General features: G+C 38.7%; 1 protein-coding gene and 1 long non-coding RNA gene across 7 annotated transcripts in view; one reads left to right on the top strand and one right to left on the bottom strand.

Annotated features, from left to right (window-relative positions):
• Positions 1-14,483, top strand: part of AHCYL2 (adenosylhomocysteinase like 2) — a 209,372-nt gene that overhangs the window by 38,246 nt on the left and 156,643 nt on the right. The window contains exon 1 of one of the 6 annotated variants that reach the window (XM_021936258.2): positions 10,809-10,827. The exons of 4 other annotated variants lie outside the window; for them this stretch is intronic. The gene's annotated coding sequence lies outside the window, so the exon portion shown is untranslated. Of the gene's footprint in view, positions 1-10,808; positions 10,828-14,483 lie in introns of those variants that run through there. One more of the 6 variants, XM_031665165.1, reaches the window with a different exon arrangement.
• On the bottom strand, positions 7,024-8,738 carry LOC108585162. The gene is made up of 3 exons (XR_001901204.3): positions 8,652-8,738; positions 7,877-7,945; positions 7,024-7,107 (listed from the first exon to the last, which is right to left on the bottom strand). It is a non-coding gene; the product is annotated as an uncharacterized LOC108585162 (long non-coding RNA).

Here is a 14,483-nt window from a genome sequence, read left to right as displayed (position 1 = left end):
TAATGGTGGGCAGCGAGGGATGGGTATAATGAGGCATGTCTGACCTTTCACCTGGTCATGACTGGGAACTCAGATTTCAGGGTTTCTCTGGGGTCTCCTTGGCCAAGAGATGGTCACTTCAGTCAGTTGAGGGGCTTAGAATTTTATTTCTCAGGAGGAACAACATTCCTTTTCATGAAGAATAGCATATAATAAGTTGACATGAAAATGGAGGGTAAAGGCTGTCCTGATGTGTTTAGAAATCTTAAAATAATCCAGGATGGTTGGAATATGGAATAGGAGTCCCAAGAAATGAGGTTGGAAGTGGGACCGTATCAGAAAGGGCCTTATATTCTTTGCTAGAATTTGGACTCCAGGAGGCACAGGAGTGTCACTGAAGGGTTTTAAGCTGGGGATGTGATCAAAACCAAGCCTGTCTAGTCCTTCCTTGTGACATACTATATAATTAAGTTTAGTCTAAGTTATGTTGTGGTAACAAACAGTCCCCATATTTCAGTGGCTTATAATACCAAGGATATATTTTTTGCTCATACTACATGTCCATTGTGTAGCTTTGTTCCAAGACTTAGGCTAAATGCTCCTATCTGAGACATTATCTCTTATAGTAGAGAGAAATGGGCATTGGAAGAACCACTTGCTCTGAAAGTTTCTGTTCAGAAGTGGGATATGCCATTTCCTCTTACTTCCTAACATCATTGGCTAAAGCAAGTCATGTGACCAAACTTGATATCAACTGGACAGGTTGTCTAATTCTCCACCAGGAAGGAGCAGTGATTTTTGAATAATAATGGCATCTATGTACGTGTATCAAATTTTATTTCTTTGCTTTCTGGGATTACCTGGGAGCATCTGGTGGCTGTGTTCCCAGTGATTTGAAGTAGCTTGAGGGAATAAAGCTAGTTGTAGGCAGAGAAATGAGATACCAGAAAATGTCGTGACAGCTTTAGTTTGTTTCTCTTCTCCCTGGGGCTGTCCTGGTTCCTGAAACTTTCCTTTGTGTCTGTGAACTAATAGGAGAGTGCCATGATCAGATGTGCATTTTAGCAAGATTATGTCAGATGCAATATGGAGAATAGGGAGAATGCATTAGAGTAAAAGCAGGAATAACAGTTAGTGCCTTGTGTAGAAAGAATGATTAATAATCTGTTTCAGATACAGAAGGACAAACTAAGGGCCTGGCAATGGAAATGGAAAAATGTAGGATTCTTTTAGAGTTACCTGAGAGCCTGGCTATTGTGGGGAGAAATAGAAGGAAGAGAGTTATGTCCAGGGAGGGCATTTGAGTGGATGGTGGTGCCTTCACCAACATAAGGGGTAAAACAGGTCAGAGGAGAAGATATTTTAGACGTTGAGTTTGAGGTGTCTGTGGAACATCTAAGTGGAGATGATTAGTAGGCAAATTGGATAAACTGGTATCGAGCTCACAGGATGTAAAGAGTGTTATTAAAATGATGGTTCATGGAAGGTAAGGGTAAGAAATCATGGGTAAGAAGGAAAGGAAAAAAGGAGATGACCGAGAGACTGAAAGTAAAAGAATTAGTAAGCTAAAGTCTGTGAAATTATATTAGAGAAAATTAAACAAGCAAGCTAAAAAGCCAGAGAACAGGATACCCAAATTAGCCATTATGGAGGTGGAACAGTTTCTAGTGGTGATAAGGTCTGGAGAAACCTTGGTTGTGTTTAGCTGAGTTAGAATGGAGCAGAACGTCATTGGAGATGACATTAAGGAACTCAAAGGCTAAGGTCTTTTTGGGACACCCATGTGGATTGTTGCTTGTTCAGTGTGACAGAGACTCCTAATTGTCTACTCAATCTCCAGTTTCTACTTCTTCCTTATTAGCAGAACACTAAGCAGTATGCATTGGAAAAACTATACATAGAATTAAATTCAACTGCATATAACAGTAACCACCAATAACAATGCCTTATATTGTATATGGGTTTATTTTTGTTAAAAAATCAGCTTAGTTGCACATCTTTTACAGAATTTATGGTATTTATTAGATTCTAACTTGAGTAAATTATATACATGATTTATTAAATCTGGTCAGTTATAACCCAGAATATATGTATTGTGTTTTATTTATAAAGAAATATATAGATAAACGTTTACAAGATTGGTATGATGGCTCCTCCACAGGAATTAGAGACCGAGACTCCTGTCATTTTTCTCTCCATTGTTCTTAGTATGCTGCTTCTATCATTAGGGATGCTTTCATGGCTTAAGATGACTGCTGGAGCTCAGGGCATTATTTCAACATTATATGAAGCAAGGAGGAAGGGGGAAAAGGCAAAAAGGGCATCCCAGAAGCCCCACCCAACAACTTCTGCTTACATTTCATCTGATAAACTGAGGTTGATGGTGGAATTTAGGATGACTAGAATCTGAGAGAGGAATCTGATAGACGGCAGTAACTAGGGAAAGAGATGAGAGAGTTGAATGGCATGACCTTGAAGGAGCTGCTTTTTTATAAGAGAGTGAAGAAGTAGTATTCTGGCAGAGTGTGGCAAGTGCAGAGGTTCTGAGGGGTGTGTGTGGGTGAGGGAAGTTTATCAGACATTTTCAGGAATTAACAAGGAGGCAAGTGTGGCTGGAATAGAGTAAGGATGGGGGAGGGTTGTGGAGATAAGGCTGGCAGATAACGAGCCAGTGTCATATATGGTGTTAAAGGTCATATTCAGGATTATGCTTTAGCTTTTGCTTTAAATAAGATAGAAAACCATTGGAAGGTTTTGAGCAAAGAATGACAGGATCATATTTAAGTTTTGAAAAGATCGCTCTGGCTGTAGGGTTGAGAATAGAATGAAGGGGTCAGGAGACCAGTTAGGAGGTTACTGCAATAACTAGTGAAGAGATGATAGTAGTTTGGAGCAGATAATAGCAGTGAAGATGAGAGAAGTGGCCAGATTCTGCATATATCTTAGTAGAGCAAAAAAGATATGCTAATGTATTTGATGAGCGTTTGAAAGAGAAAAGTTTTAGATGACTTCGAAGTCTTTGTCCAGAACAGTTGTAAGCATAAAAGCAATAGGGAGAAACTGTCCAAAATGAGGACAATTGCATTGGTACAGTGACCTTCTGTAGGTGTAGTCAGTGCCTTCCTGTTTTAGTATATTCTTGTTTCTTGTCTCTTTTTCTTTTTTCTCAGTGCACATTTAACTAGTTTTCAATACATTCGCTATTTTGCTCAGTCAGCAAATGACTGTTAACAATTACAAAGTTAATTCAGCCTTTATTGGTTAGGCTTCTTTGGTTGCAAAACAAACCAAAATTGACTTTGTTCAATTGACTTAAGCAAAAAAGGTGGTAGATGGATGAGAAGGAAGGAGGGGAAAGGATAATGGAGGTAAGTCACGGAGTAAGGAAATGCTAAAGAATTACACGTTGGGGCTGGGTGTGGTGGCTCACGCCTGTAATCCCAGTTACTCTGGAGGCTGAGTCAGGAGAATGACTTGAACCCAGGAGGCAGAGGTTGCAGTGAGCCGAGATCTCGCAATTGCACTCCAGCCTGGGCAATAAGAGTGAAACTCCATCTCCCGCCAAAAAAAAAAGAAAAAAAAGAAAAAAAAATTACACCTTGGGAGAACCCTGAGCTAAAGTATCTCACTGAGATCTAAGTAGCATAATGGACATAATGGTTTTTATCAGGGTAACGTCATCTGGACAAATCACTCATATCATTGAGTATCTAATTTAATAATGGTACTGAGCTAGATACTGGGGGCAGGGAGTAGGAGGGGGGCAGTCCAAAGCTGAATAAAATATAGTACATACCTTTGGAGGGTTGTAATAGAGTAGAATTCATAAATCATGGCTATCACTTATTCAAATTAGAACGTAATAAATACCATAAATGCTACAAAAGATATTAAAGACGATTAGATGATTTTGTATGACTAACTATAGCAATATTTAACATTTTAGACATAAATAGATTTTAAAGGAAAGATAAATGTAAGAAAATGTCAGATAAATTTTTTTTTGCCCACTAAAACAATGCAAAATATTTACGTTGTGGAGACATAGTAAATTATGGTACATTCATAGAGCATAATACTAAGCAGCCATCAGAAATGATGTTGCACAGATATGCCTAATGAGAAGGGGAAATGATCATTTTCTTTTAAATTAAAAACAAAAAACAGATTATGAAATCACACAAATAGAAAATCTGAAATTGAACATGAGTGGGGTGTGTGTGTATGTATGAGAGAGAGAGAGTAGTACACCCTCCAATTTATTGAGTTCACTCAAGGAGTGTTTGTGTGTGTGTGTGTGTGTGTGTATGTGTATACACCCTCCAATTTATTGAGTTCACTCAAGCCTTATTAGATATTTTTTTTTGAGACAGAGTTTCACTCTTGTTGCCCAGGCTGGAGTGCAGTGGCGCCATCTCGGCTCACTGCAAACTCCACCTCCCAGGTTCAAGCGATTCTTCTGCCTCAGCGTCCCTAGTAGCTGGGATTACAGGTGCCTGCCACCATGCCTGGCTAATTTTTGTATTTTAGTAGAGACAGGGTTTCTCCATGTTGTCCAAGCTGGTCTCGAACTCCTGATCTCAGGTGATCCGTCCACTTTGGCCTCTCAGGGTGCTGAGATTACAAGCATGAGCCACCGTGCCTGGCCCCAAGCCTTATTAGATTTGAATGTTAGTGTGAATAGTATATTTGAGGTGGAGGTGAGGCTAGTATGGAAGGTGAAGAGAATAGTCAGGCTATTGTAATTATCTAAGTAAGAGAGGATAAGGGCCTGACCCTAAGATAGGAAGTAGAAAAGAGGGAATCTTATGGGAGAGATGTTAAGATGATGGAATTGATAGAATTTGGTGACTGACTTCTGTATGTGTGTGTGGGAGTGGATGCTCTGTGTGATAACAGAGAAAGATGAGTTTCTAGTCTTATATGATTGGATAAATGGTCATACTCCCTCCTATTTATTTAACAGTACCTATTACATGGGAGTAGAAAGCTCTGAAAATGTCATATGATCTGTTTTAAGAAAAAAGAGGATGAGGGGAAATATTGAGAGAGAGGAAAGTGAGGAATTTCTTTTGAAGACTTTTTGGACAAACTTGCTATTTCAATTCATTCCCTTTTTACTCCTAGTTGTACTAGGAGTAAACATAGTAGTTTAAACTAGTAATTAGTAATTTACTAAATTTAAACTAATAGTTTCCAAGTCTGAATTTTAACAGTCTCGACTGATTTTTAAGCCTCTATGTTATTTTGAGGATCTTGTTTTTATCAGCTATACCTTAAAGAAGCTCAGCTTTGAAAGAGCTTTGTGACATAACCAGGTTTTGGAAAGATCAAGGTATGAAAATGCTGTAACTTTGAAGGCAGCATTAGGGAGTTTGCTTGTGCTTTCTTTTTGTGTTTTTGGTTTTGGTTTTTTTTTTTTTGAGACGGAGTCTCGCTCTGTTGCCTAGACTGGAGGGCAGTGGCATGATCTCGGCTCACCACAACCTCTGCCTCCCAGGTTCAAGTGATTCTCCTGCCTCAGCCTTGTGAGTAGCTGGGACTACAGGCACGTGCCACCATACCCGGCTAATTTTTGTATTTTTTTTTAGTAGAGATGAGGTTTCACTATGTTGGCCAGGCCGGTCTTGAACTCCTGACCTTAGGATCCACCCACTTCGGCTTCCCAAAGTGTTGGGATTACAGGCATGAGCCACTGCACCCAGCCACTTGTGCTTTCTTGGAAACAACATTAATGCTGTGGTTGAATCCTTCCTTTGTTTAAACAAACCAAAAGTAAGATTTGAAGGCTGCTTGGTGGGCTGAATTTCTCTTTTGGTAGAATGTTTTAGCTTTTTGAAAATAAATAGACCTCTTTACTTTTTAAAAATAGCTTTATTGAGATATAATTTCATACTACAAAATTCACTCATTTAAAGCATACAATTCAGTGAGTGATTTTTTTTCATATTTACAGAGTGTATAACCATTACTGTAATTTAATTTTGGAACATTTTCATCATCCCAGAAAGAAACCTTGTGCTAATCATTCCCTAGGCAACCACGAATCTATTTTCTCTCTCTGGACATTTCATATAATTTGCCTATTCTGGACATTTCATATAAATGGGATCATAACCATATGTGTAGACCTTTTGGCTTTCAAAGTTTCTTTTTTTTTTTCTTTTTTTCCTAAATGATTCCTGGGTTTATTTTTTTTACTTACTCTGTTGCCCAGTCTGAAGTGTGGTGGCACGATGATTGCCCAGTGTAGCCTCAACCTCCCCGGCTCAAGCCATCCTCCCACATCAGCTTACTGTGTCCGACTGGGACCACCATGCTGTGCACCACCATGCCTAATTTTTTTTTTTTTTTTTGAGACAGAGTCTTCTCTGTTGGCCAGACTGGAGCGCAGTGGCGCAATTGCAGCTCACTGCAACCTCTGCCTCCTGGGTTCAAGTGATTCTCCTGCCTCAGCCTCCCAGGTAGCTGGGATTACAGGCATGCATCACCATGCCTGGCTAATTTTTTTTTTTTATTATTTTGAGTAGGGACGGGGTTTCACCATGCTGACCAGGCTGGTCTTGAACTCCTGACCTCGTGATCCACCCACCTTGACCTCCCAAAGTGTTGAGATTATAAGTGTGAGCCGCCGTGCCTGGCTTTTTTTTTTTTTTTTTAATAGAGATGGGGGTCTCACTATGTTGCCAAGGCTTGTCTTGAACTCCTAGACTCAGGCGGCCCTCTTGCCTCAGCCTCTTAAAGTGTAGCCACCACGTCCAGCCCTAAATGAGTTCTTTTTGTGTTCCATAATTTTTAGAGTTCACCCTAAATTTTACAGTGTCTATAGCTTGATAAATTTGCTTGATACTTAAGTCATGCTTATATCCTTCTTATTAAATGCATAATATATGTCACATAAATAATTTGTAATGCATTTTTATAGACATTAAAAGATATTCCTTATTGATATTGTTCTAATGTCTTTCATTTATAATTTCTTATTACCATTTTTGCTTCTATCTACTACTCACTTTCTAGCTAAAGTGTTTATACTTACAGTGATGGAAAGTTTTTGACTCAGACCTTCCTTATTGCTGCACATTATTTAATTTTACAGTGTTTGGTAGAAGTAAGGTCAAAAGTTTACTGAAAAGAAAATGAAGCCCATTAGGAGACTATTAGGTATATCTTAATATTTCCTTTCTCAGTTCCTTTAGACCCTTCCTCATTGTATTATCTGGGTCACACTGGTTGAGGGATTCTACCTTCCTAGTGTAATGTCAGTTGTGTTTAGAACTGCCTTGACATACATACCTGCTTGGTTGGTGTCCTCTTCCATTAGTCACCAGCGTACAGAGATATTCAGTTCCAATGGTAAAAATAGTATACATTCCTTTAGTTAGAATCTTGTTAGTGCAAATAACCTTTGACCTATGAGTCCTGTCCATGCTAAAAGGCAGAACATTTTTCACTTTTTTCTTTGAGTTTCTCTTCCTGTGACCTCCCCCTCCTTGTTATATGTTTACATTTGACAAAAGGGGAAAGAACACTCAAGATTCCTAGTCACATGCCAGATAAATATATAATAGACATTATTTTAAATCTATAGCTGAGCTTGTGAAAAAGTAAGGAAAACCCTTAGGGGAAAAAAATGATGAGGGCATTGAAAATCAGTGTTAACTACATAAGCTAAAGCTACGGCTGCTCTGGGTGACTAAGAGACTTTAGTTTTAACAAATGGTAATAAGAGACTTTTTTACTCCTCTGCAGAAAGCTAAGTTCCTCAAAGGGCTACCACATTATTGAAAAGATGATCTAGAAAAAACATTTGCCCTGTGGTATAGAGAGATGTCAAGGAAGTTTGTCCACTCTGTGTGGGCTTTAGGTGAGAAAGGTTTCCCTGAGAATTTGTTACCTGGGCTTGTCTTCACATAGGTTCAGTTTAGGATGTTCCTCTTTCTGTGCGGTCCAGGAAACCCAAAGCCTAGAAATTAACATATAAAGTAGTCTTGAATCTGCAACAGTTCTATGGCATCAGGCTGAAGCAAATGCAAAACTTCTCTATAGGGATATCCTCAATCTAGGCCACACCAAATCTCACAGCTAAAGGTGCTCTTAAAAAAAAAAATTTTTTTTTAAATAGACCTTCAAAAAATATAGTCACTGAAACTTAAAATTTGGTGGACAACATCAATGGTAGAATGGATACATTATGGTATATTCATACAACAGAATACTATTAAGCAATGGAAATGAATAAATTGCTGCTATGCATAAGATCATGGCTGAATAACGATAATGTTGAAGGAAGGAAGCCAGATGTAAAATAATATGTACTATGTAATTTTATTTATGTAAAGCTAAAAACCCAACATATGATGTTAGGGGTCAGTATAGTAATTTTTGAGGAAGAGGAAAGGGATAGTGATTAGGAGGTGGGATGAGGGAAGTTTCTAGGGTGCTGGTAACCTTGGATTTTTGTCCTGGGTGATAGTTACATGGCTGTTTCACTCTGTTATAATTCATTGAATTTATCATTTGTATACTTCCTCCATTTAATAGAAAGCAGATAAGGAAAATGTAATAAATATCATAGAAAAGATAGGATAAATAGAACGCATAATAAAAGATGGTAGAGATAAATCCAAATGCATCAGTAATCATACTGAATGTAAATGAATTACACTTACTGAAACAAAGACAGATTGTCTGTTGTAGCATGTTTTCAAGATGGCTGATGTTAGTTCCTTCCCTCCACATGTGCACCACCCCCATCTAGTGGTGGAGTTTATTCCTCTGCTCATACCAAATCTAGGCTTGTTTGACTGGTGAAATGTGGCAGAGATAACATTCTGGGACTTTCAAGGCCAGTTCATGAAAAGTTTTGCAGCTTCCATCTAGGCCTCTTTGAACATTCTCTTTTGGATTGCTGTACTATGGAACATTCAGTCTGGGAACCTAGCTGCCATGCTGTGAGAAGTCCAAGCCAGATGGAGAGGCTCAGCTGAGCTCCTAGCCAACAGCCAACATCACCTTTCAGCTGTGTGAGTGAATAAAGGAATCATCTTGGACATTCCAGTTCCAATAGGCATCATATAGAGAAAAGCCCAGGCCCTAGGCATATGGCTCCCAGTCTAGTCATCCTAAATCAATGGAGCCACCGTATCTGAGGCCCCAGATGTTGTAGAGCGGACACAAGCTGTTCCTGCTATACCCTGTCTGAATCAGAATTGTGAGTATAATAAAATGGTTGTAGTTTTATGCCACTAAGTTTTAGGGTAGTTTGTAGTGGTAGATAACTGAAACCAAATTTGGTACCTTGAAATGAGGTGCCGCCAAAACCTACAATTTGCATTGGCTTTGGAATTTGGTGAGGGTTGAAGATGGAGGGACCTTGAGAAGACAGTGAGGGCTTGAAACACAGTGAGAAAAGTGTTATTGGAGGCTGGGAAAAGAGTGAACCTTTGTTATATAGTGATACAAGGTTTATTGGTACTGCCACATGTGGTTACATAGACCATAGAAAATATATCTAATGACTTCAATATATCTAAGGAGATTTCTAGGCAGAATGTTGAAAAAATGTTACCTAGTTTTTTCTAAGTATGATAAGGTACAAATAGATAAATGAACTAAAAAGTGAACAACTAAGTTTTAAAACAGAACTTAGAGGAAATATTTCTAACCCAGGAATGGTTGTGTTACTATAGAAAATAAAACTTTCTCATCTCTAGTTGCTTCAAATGGCCAATAACTTTTATTATTATTATTATTATTATTTTGAGACAGAGGTTTTCTTTATTGCTCAGGCTGGAGTGCAATGGTGTGATCTCGGCTCACTGCAACCTCTGTCTCCCGGTTTCAAGCGATTCTCCTGCCTCAGCCTCCCTAGTAGCTGGGATTACAGGCATGCACCAAAGCGCCTGGCTAATTTTGTATTTTTAGTAGAGATGAGGTTTCTCCATGAAGAACTCCCGACCTTAGGTAATCCGCCCACCTCAGCCTCCCAAAGTGCTGGGATTACAGGCGTGAGCCACCGTGCCTGGCTGACTTCAGAAAGATTTAAGACAGTGCCTCATAAAACCTTTCAATTAGATAAAGGGATATCTAGAAGTCTTAAGGGAATACTTCTTAGGCTCATCTGTTAAACAGTAGGGCTTCTAGGGATCTTAAGAGTGTTTTCTTACAGTAGCCTCACATAAGACTTGAGATAGAAAGGTTGGATGTGGCTTTTGTCTGCTGGAGTGAATCCCAATAAGATTCATAGGAAACCCACAAGATTTTAAAGAAATTGTAATAATAAAAGAGCATTCAGCTTGGATTAAAAGGAACAGAGACAGTAGAAAGTGAAAATAGGCCTTTAAATTTCCAATCATCTATAGGCAGGAAACAAGCTAATAAGGCCACTCCATTGCAAAAATTAACCCATCTCTTAGGTAAAAGGAAGGATAATTCAGAAACTGGGAGGGTGGAGCCAAGGGTTGTAGAGAGTCATTCTCAAGGTGTAGGACTTGGCTGTAATAGAGGAACTGGTGATGTGTGTCTGATTAGATTTCAGAATTGTTATGGGCCAGTAACTGTTATGTGTCTCCTGTTCCTTCTCCCTTTTTCCTCACATTTTGAATGAGAGTGTCTATTGTGGTTATCCTAAGTCAGTCTCACTATTGTATGTTTGTATGTTGGGTGTGTGGGAGCAGATAATTTGTTTCTTTAATTCAGATCAGGAGGAACTATACTGCAGTAGCTGTACCTGAGGAACTGCATCTGAGGAGCCTCAACCACATCTGGACCTGATTTAGATATCGAGATTCTGGACATCAAGCTGATGCCATAATGAAATGAGACTTTTGAAGGTCTTAGAAGAGGGTGAGTGTATTTTGCATGTGGGAGGGACTTGTTGGGGCCAGAGGGTGGTCTGTGGTAGCTTGTCTCCAAAGTGGCCATCACCAATTTCTTCCCTTCTTGCCATTCAGAAGTGGAGTCTATTTCCCTTGTCCCCTTGAATCTGGGCTGGCTTTAGCAACTTGCTTAACCCATAGAATGTAACTTTCTGGGACTGCAGAGGCTAGGTCATAAAAAGCCTTGCATCTTCTGCCTATATTCCTTGGAATCCTCTCTCTTGGACTGCTTGCGCACGGAACCCAGCCACCGTGCTGTGAAAATCCCAAGCCAGATGGAGAGGACACATGTAAGCACTGGTTGATAGCCACATTGAGCTACCAGCAAACAGCCAGTATCAACTGTCAGCCTTATGAGTGAGTGAAGGAACCATGTTTAATAATCCAGCCCTAGCAGACACCACCTGGAGAAGAGCCAAGGTTTCAGACTTATGGCCCATGTTAAGACATCTCAGCCATCTTCATCCTTTCAGGGCACCCCACCTGAGTTCCCAGACATTGTCAATCAGAGACAAGCTGTCTCTGCTGTGCCCTGCCAGAATTTCTGGCCCACAGAATCATGAGAATAATAAAGTGATTATTGTTTAATACTACTAAGATTTAGAATAGTTTTTAAATTTAGCCATAGATAACTGGAACATGGCCAGGTGCAGTGGCTCACACCTCTAATTTCAGAACTTTGGGAGGCTGAGACAGGTGGATCACCTGAGGTCAGGAGTTCGAGACCAGCCTGGCCAACATGGTGAAACCCCGTCTCTACCAAAAATACAAAAATTAGTCAGGTTTGGTGGTGCACGCTTGTAATGGTGGCAGGCACCTATAATCCCAGCTGCTTAGGAGGCTGAGGCCGGAGAATCTCATGAACCTGGGAGGTAGAGGTTGCAGTGAGCTAAGATTGTGCCACTGCACTCCAGCCTGGGCAACAGAGCAAGACCTTGTCTCCAAAAAAAAAAGATAACTGGAACATTGCCAAACTGAATAGAAAATAATCCAAGTCTATGCAGTTTATAAGAAATACATCCAAGACATCAGGAATGAGAGAGATTGGAAATAAAGATATGAAAAAGACCTATTCCAGAAGAAAGCTGGTATAGCAGGTTAATAGTAGACAAAACTGATTTGAAGGCAAAATAATTATTTGTATTAAAAATTATCAGAAAAAAATTGTAAAAGGGAGAATTAAGCTTCTTTCCAAATCAGTATGCATCCTATAGCGTGGCCTTAAAATATATAGATAGAATACAAAATATGTAGATAGAATATAGGAAGAAAATACATAGATACAAATATGAATAAATTTATAAATCTATAAAATGGGGAAATTTAACATGTCTTTTTGAGTAATTGATGGTCAGACAAAAAAACTTGAGAAAATAACAAGATTTGAACAAACAACCAACAGGCTTCATTTGTTGGATATGTACCAAGCCCCACACCTAATAGATAAGAATATACATTCTTTTTAGGGAGTTTTAAAAAAATTGAACACACACTGAATTCATAAATCAAGTCTCAACAAAACCAATGAATGGATATTATGCAGACTATTCTCATACTCAATTCAGTTAAGATTAAAATTGAGCAAAAAGATAACCAAAATAATTTCATATATTTGGAAATTTAAAAGCATACTTCTAAGTAGCTAATAGAGCAAAGAAAAAATAATAATGGAAATTATAAGTAAAGTTGAATGATAATATAAATACTGTGCATCAGAATTATGGGTTACAACTAAAGCAGCATTTAGAGGGAAATTTATATCATCACAAAGAAGATGAGGGTAAGAAAAACTAATTAAGAACTTTAAAAAAGCCAGAGGGAAATTTACAGCCTTACATGCTTATATAAGAAAACAACAGAGCTCCTTATTTATCAGTCTTAGTATTTGACTGAAAAGTTATTTTTAAAAAGAAATGAATAAAAACCAAGGAAAGTAGAAGGGAAGAATAATAAAAATAACAGCAGAACCGAATGAAATTGAAAACAGGCTGGGCACTGTGGCTCATGCCTATAATCCCAGCAGTTTGGGAGGCTGAGGCAGGAGGATCACTTGAGGTTAGGAGTTCAAGACCAGCCTGGGCAACATAGTGAAATCCCGTCTCTACTAAAAGTGTAAAAATTAGCCGTGCATGGTGATGGGCACCTGTAATCCCAGCTACTCGGGAGGCTGAGGCATGAGAATTGCTTGAACCTGGAAGGCAGAAGTTGCAATAAGCTGATATCATGCCACTGCACTCCAGCCTGGGCAACAGAGCAAGACTCTGTCTCAAAAAAAAAATAAAGAAAAAACCCATAAAGATATAAAAGAATTAACAGAACAAAAGTTGGTTTTCTAAAAAAATGATTAAAATAAGACTAAGCCCTGCAAAGATTAATCAGCAAGACAGAGTGAAGATACAGATACTGCTAAGATTGAACAAGAAGACATATCTACAAATACAGCATAGATTATGAAATAACAAATGTATTATTAACAAATCTATGGTGCTAAATTGTACAACTTAGATAAAAAGAACGTTGTGAAAAATATATATAATTTACCAAAATTGACTCAAGGAGGGATACAAACCTGAAGAGACCTATGATCATTAAATATTTTGAATTAATAAGTAAAATACTACCTAATTGAAAAGAGGCACAGATGCAATTTTTACAGTAGTTTTATAAAGGGGTATAATTGACATACAAAAAACTGCAGATATTTAAATGTTACAATTTGGAAAGTTTTGACACATGTCTAAAACCATGAAACTATTGTTACAATGAAGGTAAAGAACATATTTATTACCTCTAAAGTCTCTCTCTTTTTTTTTTTTTTTTTTTGTTGAGATAGTCTCTCTCTCTGTCGCCCAGGCTAGATGCAGTGGTGCGACCTTGGCTCACTGCAACCTCCACCTCCTGGGTTCAAGCAATTCTCCTGCCTCAGCCTTCTGAGTAGCTGGAATTACAGGCGTGCACCACCACACCCAGTTAATTTTTTTGTATTTTTAGTAGAGACAGGGTTTTGCCACGTTGCCCAAGCTAGTCTCGAACTCCTGGGTTCAGGCAATCCGCCCGCCTCGGCCTCCCAAAGTGCTAGGATTACAGGCGTGAGCCACCGCGCCTGGCCTCTCCTGTCTCTATCACCCAGTTTCATCCCTAGGCAATCACTGATCTGCTTCATATAATAATAGAGTCTGTATTTTCTAGGCTTTTAAGTGGAATCACACAGTATGTACTCTTTGGGGAGAGGGGAGCGGGGTAGTTCTGGCTTCTTCCACTTAGCATCATTATTTTGAGATTTATTTATGATGTTGATTGATCAAAGGTCCATCTTTTTCATTGCTTAGTAGTATGATCATATGGTTAGACCACATTTGATTTATTCGTTCACCTGTTGACAGACACTTGGATTATTTCCAGTTTGAGGCTATTATAAATAATGCTTCTGTGAACATTTATAGAGATATGTTTTTGTTCATCATTGTTAAATATCTGGAAGTGTAATGGTTGGATTATATAAGTATATGGTTTAATTCTTAAGAAACTGCCAAACTGTTTTCCAAAGAGGTTTTGCCATTTTACATTCCCACCAGGTTTGAATTCCTCCACATCCTCATCAACATTTGGTATGGTCAGTCTTTA

Source organism: Papio anubis, chromosome 4 (assembly GCF_008728515.1).
Source record: "Papio anubis isolate 15944 chromosome 4, Panubis1.0, whole genome shotgun sequence".
Lineage (NCBI taxonomy): Eukaryota > Metazoa > Chordata > Mammalia > Primates > Cercopithecidae > Papio > Papio anubis.
The sequence above is the reverse complement of the archived record's forward strand: the minus strand, read 5'-3'. Positions and strand labels throughout refer to the sequence as shown.